At 45.6% G+C, this 12,858-nt stretch overlaps 1 protein-coding gene and 1 long non-coding RNA gene across 5 annotated transcripts in view; one reads left to right on the top strand and one right to left on the bottom strand.

Moving 5' to 3' along the window:
- HERC2 (HECT and RLD domain containing E3 ubiquitin protein ligase 2) overlaps positions 1-12,858 on the top strand; it is a 2,956,340-nt gene that overhangs the window by 92,575 nt on the left and 2,850,907 nt on the right. The gene's annotated exons all lie outside the window — the stretch shown is intronic.
- The window catches only part of LOC138526181 (uncharacterized), a 270,656-nt gene that overhangs the window by 194,626 nt on the left and 63,172 nt on the right, over positions 1-12,858 (bottom strand). Inside the window, exon 2 of the long non-coding RNA XR_011283514.1 lies at positions 1,047-1,102. This is a non-coding gene — a long non-coding RNA (uncharacterized lncRNA). The remainder of the gene's footprint in view (positions 1-1,046; positions 1,103-12,858) is intronic.

The following is a 12,858-nucleotide window of genomic DNA, read 5'->3' as shown; positions in this document are numbered from 1 at the left end:
TCATCCTAACCACAAACGGCAGGCACTTAAGTCCAGACTTGTGATTGTTTGGCGTGCTTGACTGCAAGCGAGTGGGGGCTGTCCAGGACCAGTCTAATCCTAGGTCGAATTTGTATCCTAATCTAAAATGCTATGATGGCAGGATTTGTAATTGAGGGGAGCCATTTTAGCACCTGTTTGAAACCTAGAAGAGCGTGTTTGGCTTGACAGTCATCGGGAGATACTTCTGGCTCTACAGGCCAACTAATGCTGAACAAATTCACCTATGTGAATTTAACTGTGCGTTTGTGACAATTTATAAATGAACATTTGGAAACATCTGTACATCATTTCAAGCACAAGGGGTCATAAATAATGTTTGCATCTTATGTGGAAGTTCTATATGCAGATTGTCTTATACTAGCTCCTCCTTCCCTAGTGGTAGCCCCTGGTCCCTGGTTAATGCTAAATACCCAGGAGCTTGTTTTAACTCCCGCTTATCCAGTCTTCATTTCTATCCCTGTATGGGTAGGATTTCTTTAATGACGACCGCTGGCTCCAGGAGATGCGCTCTTTACTTCGGGATTCACCTTTGAATTTTACCTCTAAAAATAATCTTTGGAATGTGGGCAAAGAATAATACTGATGCTTTTGATTATGTTCCTGGGCCAGGAATAGTTCTGTTTTTTTTTTTTTATGTAAACACCATTATGAACTAACGAGGGCCTTGCTTAGACCTTTACTGAGGGGGGCTACTACAAGGCACTAGTATGTGCTTACCTTGCCAGCAAATAAGGTTGTGTTTTCGCTATGGCAATTTATATCTTGAAAGGAACTTGCTCCTTGCTTCCCAAGGAGTTTGATATGTATTTAGGACTCCAAGGGCAGTTGTTTGGCCATGGCCCTCTTCCCCCTATTTTTCTGAATTTATTGATGGTCTTCTAAGACATAGAATGTATTACAATGTCTGGAGTACACAGGGCAATAGATACATGTTGGAGTACACACTGTAGTTTGGGGCGACTTGAGAGGTAGAACTTAACACAAAACAGAAACTGGGTACATACCATGCTGATCTTTTGAGGAGACAGGTAGTCACATCAACTGTAGGGGCAGGAGCTGGCTGAAAGCAAAGTGACAGAGAGAAGAGAAAGGAGGTAAATATATTGGGTAACATGGATTTATCTGAATAAAGGGTGTACTGGAATATGATGAAGGGTCTCCAAAGGAAGTTAATTTAAATGCAATACATTGGCTAGCTTAGGAGTGCAACGAGATTTTAAGAGTGGTAAGAATTGTGTGGTAGTGATAAGGTAATGGCAAGATTTAGAAGGCGCAGCTCTGGCTTTGCTGCCAATTCCTGCCCCCTTACATGTTTGTAGCAGTAAACTTCTTTGTACGTCGCCCAGGGCGAACCGGCGATGGAGGTGCATTAGGGAGGTGGCCTTTGCCAGCCGTCCTGCGACTTACTGCCAAGAGTGCTTCCTGGAGATGGATGGCACCATGAGCGATGTTGTGGGCTGGAGTATGGCGGGGAAATGGGCAGGGGAAAGGAAATGGAGGTTGGAGGAGGCAGAGGAAGACTCGGCCAATTGCTATGGAGATGGCAGGAGTGGGGGAAAAAGGACAAAGGACTAAAAGTGCCCTCTAGAAGCATCCAGCACAAAAAAGGATCAGAAATCGCACTAAAACGCAGGTAAATCCCTCCAGAAGAATCCCAAACTTGCTGTAAACTCCTTACCAGGTGCTTGCTATACAGGATGGCTATGGATTAATCTACACTTAAGAGCAGGTGCTTAAAACTATGGACAGAAGTCTTACCAAGTAAAGCCCTGTAAGGAAGTACAAATGTATTCAAAAAAGCTTTTAGCATAACGGCAAACCTTGCAGAAGCTGGAAAGCCATTATAGCAGGTAGGATTTCGTAGCCAAAACCATTTAACATGGAAAGGTTCAAAAACCGCTTAAAGCAGGAACTCCAGGTAAAGGCAGTTGGTGGAACAGCTGCTACTCCCCAGAGAGTTTATGAAAGCTCTCCCAGTGGAGAGCCAAACAGGGTGGAGCTGATTGCAGCTGGGGGGGGGGGCAGCTGTGTCCAATTAAGCCCAATGTAGGCTTCAGTAGTGGATTGTAAATAAGGCCTCTCCCACTCGGTAGCCTAGCCTGCAGGAGCTCGTAATAGGTGAATTTAATCAGGGCCTCTCCAGCTCGTAGCAGCTCGTTGCAAGGGAATGTATTTAGTATTTGGCCCTCTGCGTCTTGGACAGCATACAACTACCAAAATGCATCATCTGTTTTAACACACATAATGCAACATGAAAGTAGTTTGGTTCAAAACTGCAGCAGTAAAACGGGTAGCAATGTAATGCCGTTTGTGGGTAATAACCGGGTAGTTATGCTATGAACAAAGTCTATGAATGGTTGCACACAGTGTTGCTGGGTAGCAGACGGGTCGATTCTTAACATACAGGGTATTAGAATTGTTTTTATTCCTATTTTAGCTATTTAATATTAGAACAGAACTGTGGTAACTTGAATGTTTAATGGTGGTTTGTTGTATTGACCTCGGGAGTTATTGTAGATTTTAATTTGAATTGGTTTGATTCTATATAGCTGAATAATGAAATGGAACTGACTTGATTCTGTGGTATTTAGGAGATTGTGGATCATTTATTTTCTCACACCTTTTACATGGCTTATCATTGAGATTGTTGGTGCAGTATTTTGGACGTCTTCGTTCAGTTAAGTTCATACAATTGTCCCATACATGTAGTGCCAGAACTTCAATCTTTGAACCAACTCCTAGATGCATATTTGGAAGGAAATTGCACAGGGAGGACATACTAAATGAGAACTGCTTGCCTAATGTCAAGGGGATATGTGCTTGGATGTTTGTAGTGTTCATGTGACCTGGAGCTGCCTCAGCAGTGATGGCGCTCTGACTGTGCGCTTGACTTGTGTCGGGTTGTTTGTGGCAGACCAGAGCAACAGTGAACATGCTGACGACGCCCTTGGTGAATGGATAGCCCTGTTATAAACTCTGAAATGAAGACGGCTCCACGTGCTTAACAGCTTTCTGTTATGTTTACTGTACTGTAACCATGGAGCTTTCACGCAAGCTGTTGTTGGGTCTCCACTTACCATGTTAACTTGTATATAGTTGCTGTTTTAAACTGTTAGTTCACTAGCGCTTAATCTGTGGGGAAAACACTCCATGTTCTATGCTGTGTTTTCCTTTTCTGGTTGCAGACGAACCAACATTTTATTGAGGAAAAATGCACTCTCAAAATAAGTTAGAAACATCAAGAATGCATGATTGTTCATAGCTTAGTCGGTCAAAAACAGTTTTTGCTGTGTGAATGTGTGCAGTGGGGCACATGTGTGCGCTGCATTGATCAGCACGCAAACCTATTAAAAAGCCATGCACAAAACAGATCAGGTAGTACTCCTTAGCCACACTCTTGTTCAAAAGCAGAGCATGCCATGATTATTTATAGTGATAAAATTAGCCAGGCAGGGCACGCTATAATTTATTTTCCACTATTTTTGAATGTGCATTTGGAAAGGTAAAGTTCAAAAAGCTTGCAATGGACATTTAGAAGTTGTAATGTACATAATCATCGAAAGATTGGTGAGTCAAGACCAAAATTGCGAAATAAAGTTTTCAAAACTTTTAACATTTCAGTTATGGCTGCAAATAACATTCCTAATTCATAAGTTGTACCTTGCAAGTTGCTGAATTGGGTTGCAGTTTTCACAGTACGGTCACGTTTTTTTTGACTCATTAATTTGAATTCGTATTTAAGCACCCTGATAGGTTTTCAAATAGGGCGTACATTTATGTTGATTTGCAGCTGGCGATCGCACCGAGTTGGAGAAAACATAGACTGGAGAGAGGTGCCTCTGCAGAGAGGAGGTGGTGGCGGGATCAGGAAGGACAGTGGTGGTTGTAACATAAGGAATGGGAGGTGGTAGTCAGGAGGCACGGTTAGCCTGAGGGGGAAAGCAGTTGGTGGTACATAAGAAGAGGTGATAATATCTGGTGGTGGTGGTGGCAGTTGAGGGTATAACTACAGGAGGCGGGGGGAAGTGCTATAGAGGAGAAGGATCTGGTAACAGCAAGGGAGAAGGAAGTTGATACGATGTGGAGGAAATGACACGACAGAGGCATTAATAACATAAGCAGTTGTGAACAAAGGAAAGCCTTGTAGTTAGACGGGCAGAACAAAGTACCAGCGGGCCAAGTCGACCCTAGGCAGGACCAGAAGGCTGAAGGTGGAACAAGCACATCTAAGGGAGGATACTACAAGCAATGAAAGGCAAGAAGAGGGCAGGGGAGCAGAAGAGACTGGGGGGGTGAGGCATCTCCCAATCTTTCCTCTCCTTTGTGGCTACTCTTGCTGAATCGTCTGCTGGCAGTACTATGCTCAAGAGTTAGTCGTGGGGTGTATAGGACCTTGGAGGTACAGGACCACAGCAGCTTATCAGTCAAAGAAGGGATCAAGTAACCATAAAGCAAGTGGCACTCAGATGTGAAAAGGGTGAAGGAAATCCGTTTTGTAGATCCTTTGACAGAAACTGAGAAGAAGATATAAGAACCATCCAGGGAGGGCATTGCAGGGCCTCCATGCTCCAAGAGGACCAATTAGGTCGATATTTTCCTAAATTAAAAAAACAGAGCTTGAATGTATGGTCTTGGCATTGTTATTTGTCCCATGCAACCCTTGGACAACTCCATCTTCTTTTCTTGCATCGCATTTTGGCAGACATATCCCTGCAGTTGGTTGCAGGCCAGTCGGTTATCAAACAGTTTGCCCCTATCCTATACACCTAGCACTTACCCCAGACTGCATCCTCCTCTGCCGATTCCAACAGTTTTTAATTGGGTATTAGTCCCGGTTAACCTTGCTCCCAAAATGTTATGTTCTCGCTCTCTGCGATTGCATCTTCTGAGGGGGTGCAAATCCTTCCGATACAGGCTAAACGGGCCATCAGATACAGGCGCAGCCACCAAGAGGACATTCACTCCCCATTGTTCTCCGAATAATGACATGGGCCTGCTGGCCCCAACACTTCCACCCATCCCTTCTGCTCTGCTTTCTGAAACTCATGCAACCTCCAGGAGCATTTCGCACAAGCGATTTAAATTTTCTGCATCATCTTGTTAGCATTTGTGACAAGTGAATACCAAAACCTAGTGTGCTCATTGTAACAAGCATTGTTTGTGTAACCACCGGCCCATATGGGGCGCTGTCGGATAGGGGGGGGTTATTTAAGTATAAATGGGGCATAATGCAGACAGTGATGAGAGAAAAAGAAAAGGCGAAGACACAAGTGTTTAGAACATTTAATGTAAAGATTTTTTTTACTTTGCTTTACTGGAGTTGCCAATTGTAACCTGTCCCTCCACCATGGGGGAGACACACAACTTTTGGACTTGACGATAATAGGCTGGTCTCCCCTATTAATAGGCATGTACTGGACTTGATAAGATTCCAAAAGAGAATGAGAAGGACAGTTGGAAATGACAGTTAAAAGAAGGGGTACAGAGAGGACCGATAAAGTGGCAGAGAGGAAGAAAAGACAGAAAAGGAAAAGTGTCACTCTGTGGGGCAACCTGGATGAGTCAGGCCGGGCTGCGTGTGCCAGCTGCAGACTGGCGAGGATTTAAAGCCCCGGCTGCTTGTGGGTGAAATAACGCTCTTCCTCCTGAGGCTCTGTGTGCAGGCGACCCTTGGACGAGAGCTTGGCCTGGGAGGAACGGCCTGCCAGAGGGCCAGTTTTGACATGCTGGGGGACAGCAAAGTCCCGGGCTGTGAGGCTGTGGCAGCCAGTGTAAACAAAAAACCCCAGCCTGGGGCTGCTCTGCTCATAGGGGAAGGGGTGAAATAAGGGGGGTGCGACTTTCCCTGGGTCCAGACTGGGAGAATGGAGGACCTAACTAGAGCTGAGCTGCAGATATCCTATGAAGCAGTAGCCATGCGCGATGATCGGCGTAGACTCTGCCCAGTTGGATGGGGCCTGGGTGGAGCCAAACTATGGACATATCTGCTGGCCCGCCAGGTGCATGAATGAACTCGCAGCCATAAAAGACCTGGGCTTTTCGAGCTTTATTGAAAAAACTGCCGCCACAGAGGAAATAAGGTCTGAGAGCCCAGTGACCGCACCAAGCAGCACCACAGAGGAAAAGTGGAGGGCTAACCAAGCCCAGAGATCCAGGGCATTGCCATGGAGGAAATAAACAGGCTGCCATTAGCTGCAAAAGCGAAGGGCTCGCTGCCAGAAGAACTAAAAGGACAGGGCTCTGGGCACAAAAGGTTGCACACAAAAGTGTGCTGTGCCCCGGGCTTCCGACCAGGTGCTCTGCAGATTGTGAGCAGGGAAAGCGGGAGCCCCCAGCAGGTAAGTGGGCAGAGGCGGCCAAAGCAGGTGGAGGGTGTGGCATAGCACCCGGATGCTTGGGGGGGGGGGCGGGGGACGGAGTGGGCTGTGCACAAACGGTTGCACCTGCAGAATTGTGGCCTTTTGTGCTGTAATCGGCAGTGCAACCCTTTTGTGCGTGTGTTAGGCAAAGTTTGTATGCAGTACCCTTTGGGACCACTACATACAACTAGGACTACAGGTGTAAGCAAAAGCAACCTTTGGTATAAATCCGTACTACACAGTTTTGGTAGCGTAGCTGAGCAGCCGGGCTTATCTCATGAAGGGAATGTGAGCAGTAATGATGTTACACAGAGAGGTCTACAGTCACATGTGTTCAAGTAAACTCTTACACTCAAGGTTTCTTTGATAAATACCTATTAATTTATTTGTCAGTTATAAAACATTCATAAGGCGGCAATATAATCACACACAAATATACTTCAATACTATTTCAGAATACTTTTCAAGAGGAGTAAAAGGCAAAGATTATTAGAACATGAAAGGTTACAATTATTCATAGATGGTGCAAATACTTTGAGTTCACCAGAAGAGTCAATTCACTCAATAGGCTAGGCCAAAGTCAATGGACTAAAGTCTTGGATAGGATAAAGCGATTCTGGTAAGTAAACGGTAAAGTCTCTGCCAAAGTTCTCAGAAGTAGTTTGTAAAAAGAAGAATCCTATGTTTGGTCACAAGCTGATTAGGCCTGCGAGTTGCAAAAGCTTCAAGCACGTTCACTGCAAGAGATGAGTACTCTGTCTTATTTCCACAGTACCTTGCAATGAAGAAAAAGATGCAGCTGGTGACTTCTGTTCCTGCCAGTTCCTGCAGATCTCGCTGTTCTTGGGCCTCAGTCGTGGGGACATGAGGGGGGGACTCCTGCACTGGGACTGGTCAAAAAGCTGGCACTTGGCAAATCTTCAAATTCCAGTGTCTGTGAGTAAAGCAAACAAACTGGTGTCCCTCTCACTGGTTATACGGATTCCTGCAGCACTCTGAGGAAAATGCAACCAGCTCCGACATTGGCATCCAGGTGGCTTACTGTCGAGTTGATTGGTCCCACCAACTCAAAGGGAGAAGTCGTCCTTGCAGGGGCTTCTCTGTCGAGGTGAACTTGGCAATTCGGACCTGCAGCAGGGCTTCACCGGGCAAACCAACGGTCCAGGAGTTGCAGCAGCTGTCCTCTTCAAGCTCGTCTTCGGTTCTTTTTGGGTCTCCTAGGAGACTAAGCACAGGGAGTTTGGGGCACCTCCCTCACTTCGTGCCCACCCCAGACAATGGGGCGCCAGAGGCGTCTTCACTCCTGAAGCCCGCCAAAGGTGAATGAACAAAGAGGCCAAACTTGGTTTGGTGCGCAGAGCAAAACTCTAGAAGGACCTTTCCACAAAGAAATTGTGAAAAAAATATGACCAGGGCCTGTTTTTACAGAGGGGGGCTCAGACGCAATCTTGAAAAACATGACTCTCGTGATTTTAACTCAACCAGTGTTCGCGGTCTGGAGAAATCGTGGTAGTTTGTTGTAAAACCATTGCCACCAGCCATTCTGAGAGGAAAGGGTAGCATTTGACTGCTACATGAGTATCTAGACACAGGGGATTCTAGGTAAACCCTCCAGAACTCTATTTTAAGATAGGGTGTGCTGGGCCTAGGAATTTAAAAGACTAGTAAAGTCAATTTCACTTTACTCTAGGAAACAGTAGTTTATCCCAGAGAAGGTATTTAAACCTTGGGAAATCCTGAAAGTTTCCCTGTGCCACTGCACTGAGGGTGCTGTGTGAAGCAAATGAAAAGATGATGCCTATGGAGTTAGTTGCACTCCATAACCAAAAGAAACCCAAGAGTAAAAAGCATGTGAAAACATTTGAGAGAGTGGGAAAAAGGGTCACATTCTCCAGGTAAAAAAAATCAAGTCCTCAAAATCCAACAAAGTTGCTGGGGGTCGCTAAGATGAAGGGAATTAGCACATTTATGAGAATTCTCCCTAACAGCGTGGCCTTCGGCCATAGAACCATCTAAAATGACCTGGACTGATGTAAGACACCAGACCATAAGCTACTGTGTTTTAGGGACCTAGTATTTATTGAACCTGACTGACCAGTGGAGAATTGACCATTAAGGGCAGACTGCAGCTGCCAAAAGTATTGAGGGGAATTTTAATGGAATGCGCAGTGGCAAAGGAGTGGAGAGGGTGTGAATGAGTATGGTGCCCAAAAGAAGTTATGAATAGGAACGTTCTTAAAGTGGATTCCGAGAGGGATTTGTGCAAAGGCTGTCTACTACTCTGATAAATATATCAACAGACAATGAATGAGAATATGAACTCTGGCATGTATGGAACAAAATAAATGTTTTTGTACAAAAGCTTGTATGGGCAAAAAACCTATCTGGTGTACTGTGCCTTTTTTTTTTTTTTTGTTGTTAAAATATATTTATTGGCATTTAAACAAAAAAAAAGAAATCTGCCATTGCATACTGTGGAGGCATCAGGAGGCAGGACACACAACAGATTCAAAGTTCAAAATCAAATGGTTTATTAAATCAAATGTCAGGATGGTTGAAGGCCTAACTTACCCTATGCTAAATTGGGATTTCCCTACCTGAACGAAACTGAGGAAAGTCTGAGTCAAAGAGTTCAACTTTAAAGTCTGTGTCCAAATCCCATCCTTGCCCTCACAACTAAACATAAACAACGTGTAGTGATGTAAATCACAGAAATGGTGATCAAAACAAAGTTCTGAGCTCCTTTCAGCTCGTGGCTTCCTTTTCAGGACTCCTTCTTGAACTTGGGGGGGAAAGTTCCATAAATCCTTGAGGTTCCAACCGACAGTTTAAAAGAAAAGGGCCCTTGAGGCTCCGTCCTCAAGACAATATTTCCAGTTCATCAAGTCTCAAGGTTCCCTTCCCCAAGACTTCAATTTATCAACTTGTACTTGTTTCAGTCTCTCAATGTTCCACACAACTCCAGGTCAACTTGACCCTAATTCTGGATTGCTTCAACAGTTCACTTATATTGCTCCTTCTTGGTTTGTTTTCGCAATGTTTCTGGCTTTCACAATTTTAGGGCTTCCTGGTCTAAGCGCAGTTGTCGGACCACACGGTCCACCCATTACAGGTCGCGCAACCAGGAACCCTAGGCTTTTCAGCCCACATAGGTCCTTCAGTATTTGCCCCAGTGCACAGATTCACTTTTTGTAAAACCAAGAAAAAAAAATAAATTGAGAGGCAAACAGTATTCAAAGGAAATTATACATCTTCCCGAGGTACATGTCAAATAATCAAAGCAAAGTAAAAGAAGCTATTGGAATCACTCAGTTTTGTGGCAGTTCAGTTTGCCTGGGTAACTCTCTTACACTGTTTGCCTCAACCCCCTCCTGCCCCCCTCCCCCACTTGGAGTAGTGTACATCATTGGTATAATCTTTTAACATAAGCACTGGGAGCGCATAATTGTCACATTGGAACGTCTGCCGGTACTCTGTCGACTGAGAGTGAGTCTCAGACCCCTTGTAGTGTTCTTTTGACTATGGCGTCACTGGGTCAACCTTCTGAGGGTTCCTCCAACTGGGAGTCCGTAATAGGTGTGATATATTTATTTTTAAAGTCCATCCATAGGGTTTCACATTTTGCTGATTTATTGTGTAGGGAGGCCGTGATCGTTTCCATCACATAAATGTTCGTGGCCAATTTAATCCATTAGTTCTTTCCTGGGGCTAGAGGAGATTTCCATTTGATCGCTATCGGGGCTCTCGCCGCTAGCAATAGCTGGGGGACCAGACCTGTCATCCAGATCCAATCCTCTTCGTCCCTTTCGAGGCCAAACAGTATAAGGCATGGGTCGAGCTCCCTTTGGATTCAATCTACCACCTTAATCCATCCCAGGACCTCGGTCCAAAACACTTTGATGTGTGGGCAGCTCCACCACATGTGCCAGTAGTCGGCAGTTTCTCCACAATGTCTCCAGCACCTCGAGCTCATTGACTGGGACATTTTAGAGAGTTTGAGTGGATCATAGTGCCACCTATGTAGAAGCTTTATAGCATGAAGCTTATATTGGTTGGAAATGAAGTATTTGGGTGCAGCTCTACACATTAAGTCCCATTGGTCGGGGAGTATCTCTTCGCCAAGGTCTTTTTCCCATCTGGCTCTAAGGGAGTCTGTGGATCCGCCTCCCGCTGCTATGAGCGTCTGATACATTACGGATATAAAACCTTTCATTTCCGTTCTGGAGTCTAGTAGTTTCTCAAAGGCGGTAAGGTCCCTTTTCAATTTTTCTCTCCACTCAGGTTTCGTTAGCACCCCTTTCAATTGGATAAAGTGGAATGTTGATAAGTTGCCTATCCCTAGTGCTGTGGTCAGATCCGGTAACGTGATGAACGAGTCTTTTCTTTGGAGTTGCCCCACCCTCTCCAGGCCCGCCTCATACCATGACTGGAACTGTTCTAGATTCGGGACATGGTCGTTTATGCCGGAGACCACAAGTGACTGAGCGGGGATGGCCAGGTTGTGACTTCACGCATCTCTTTCCCAGTGCGCCATATGTTCCATATGGTAGTCAGTATAGGATGGTGTTTAATTTTCCTTTGGACCCGTTGGTATGGCGACCATAGCCATTCTGCTACTGTGGCGGGGGACATGTAATGATTGTCCATCTTTATCCATTGTAGGTGTTTGTGGTCTCTAAGGTGTGGGATTAAGACGCGCAACTGGGCGGCCTTATAATAAGTCCATAGATTGGGAAGGCCTACTCCACCCTTATCTTTAGGGAGTATGAGTGTATCGTATGCGATCCTCTGTCTCTTCCCCTGCCAAATGAATCGCATCATGATCTTACGGGCATCTATGAAGAATTTTCTGGGCATCACAATTGGTAGCATCTGGAAAGGATAGAGGAAGCGGGGGAGGCACACCATTTTAACAGCAGTGATACGCCCCAGCCAGGAAATCGTCAATCTGCTCCACTTCTCGAGATCTGTCTCAAATCGTCGGAGAAGAAGGGGAAGTTAGCCTCATAAAGGTCACTTAGGGTTCTGGTGATCAGAATTCCCAGGTATTGCAATTTCGTATGCTCCACATTGAGCCCAAGTGTGAGATACTTGGCATCATTCTCGTTGGGGGTACCTTGGAGGGGGAAGTGTATGGACTTTGATTTGTTTACTTTAAAGCCGGAGTATTGGCTGTATTCTTCTATTAGGATTAGGGCATGGGGGAAAAAGGTAGTAGGTTTAGTTACGTGTAGAAGGATATCATCTGCATACAATGCTGCCTTATATTCTGTCCCTCCCAACCGTATACCTTCTATTTGGGGGTCTTCTCTAATTTTTTGGGCCAAAGGTTCGAGGGAGAGTGCAAACAGGATCGCAGAGAGGGGGCATCCCTGTCTAGTCCCTCGCTGTAGTGCAAACCACATGGAATACTCCCCATTCACAAATATCGACGCTTTGGGGGAGGCGTATATTGCACGTATCCCATCGTGGAATTTGGGGCCTATCCCTACTTTCTGGAGGACTGCTCCCAGGAAATCCCACTCCACCCTATCAAAGGCTTTTTCTGCGTCTATGGATAGGAGAACCGGGTCGTCTGGTAAACTGTGTGCTGCGTGGATGAGGGGTAAGGTTTTACGCATGGTGTCGGCACCTTGCCTCCCAAGAATAAACCCAACCTGGTCGGAGTGGATCAGTTTAGGCATTAAGGTCTCCAGTCTCGCGACCAATACTCGAGCATAGATCTTGGCATCGAGATTGAGGAGGGAGATGGGGCGGTATGACCCACATAACTTGGGGTCCCTGCCCTCCTTAGGAATAACTGTTATAAGGGCTTTCCTGAAAGAGTCTGGAACAACTCCAGAATCAACTATCTCATTAAAGAGTTCCGTGAGGAAGGGTGACAGTTGGTCGCTAAAGGTCTTGTAGAAGCCGGCCGTGAAACAGTCTTCACCTGGGGATTTCCCTAGTTTCAGCCGCTTGATTGCATCACGTGTCTCGTGTTCGGTTATTTGAGTATCCAGGAGCTCGGCCTTTACGTGTGTTACTGTAGGCATGGTGATCGAGGACAGATAGGAAGATATGTCAGATTGGGCAGAGATCTGCTCAGAGGTATATAGATTTTCATAAAAACTGGCAAAGCACTCGGGTATTGAGCGGAGGGGGTGCACCGTGGGATTAGTGGTCTCCGTTATCTCTCTCACCTTGCGTTCCTCCCTCCGTTTCCGTAGCCTGGCAGCTAATAGTGCATCAGCCTTGTCCCCTTTCTCGTAGTATGTCTGCCTAAGGAATTGCAGTTTTCTCACCACCTGGCCATGTTCCAATAGTCGCAATTCTTCTCTTTTACGGTGAGCTGTCTAATGTGGTGAGGTCCACCTCTGCGTTGTCTCTTACTTCCGCCTCCAATTGGTGTATTTCATTACGCAGTTTGTTTTCTACGATCTTACGTTCCCTTTTTTTTAGAGGAGCCCTCACGTAT

Source organism: Ambystoma mexicanum, chromosome 7p, assembly GCF_040938575.1.
Source record: "Ambystoma mexicanum isolate Mex_15411 chromosome 7p, UKY_AmexF1_1, whole genome shotgun sequence".
NCBI lineage: Eukaryota > Metazoa > Chordata > Amphibia > Caudata > Ambystomatidae > Ambystoma > Ambystoma mexicanum.
Note: the sequence above shows the minus strand (reverse complement) of the source record. Positions and strands in the feature narration are given on the sequence as shown.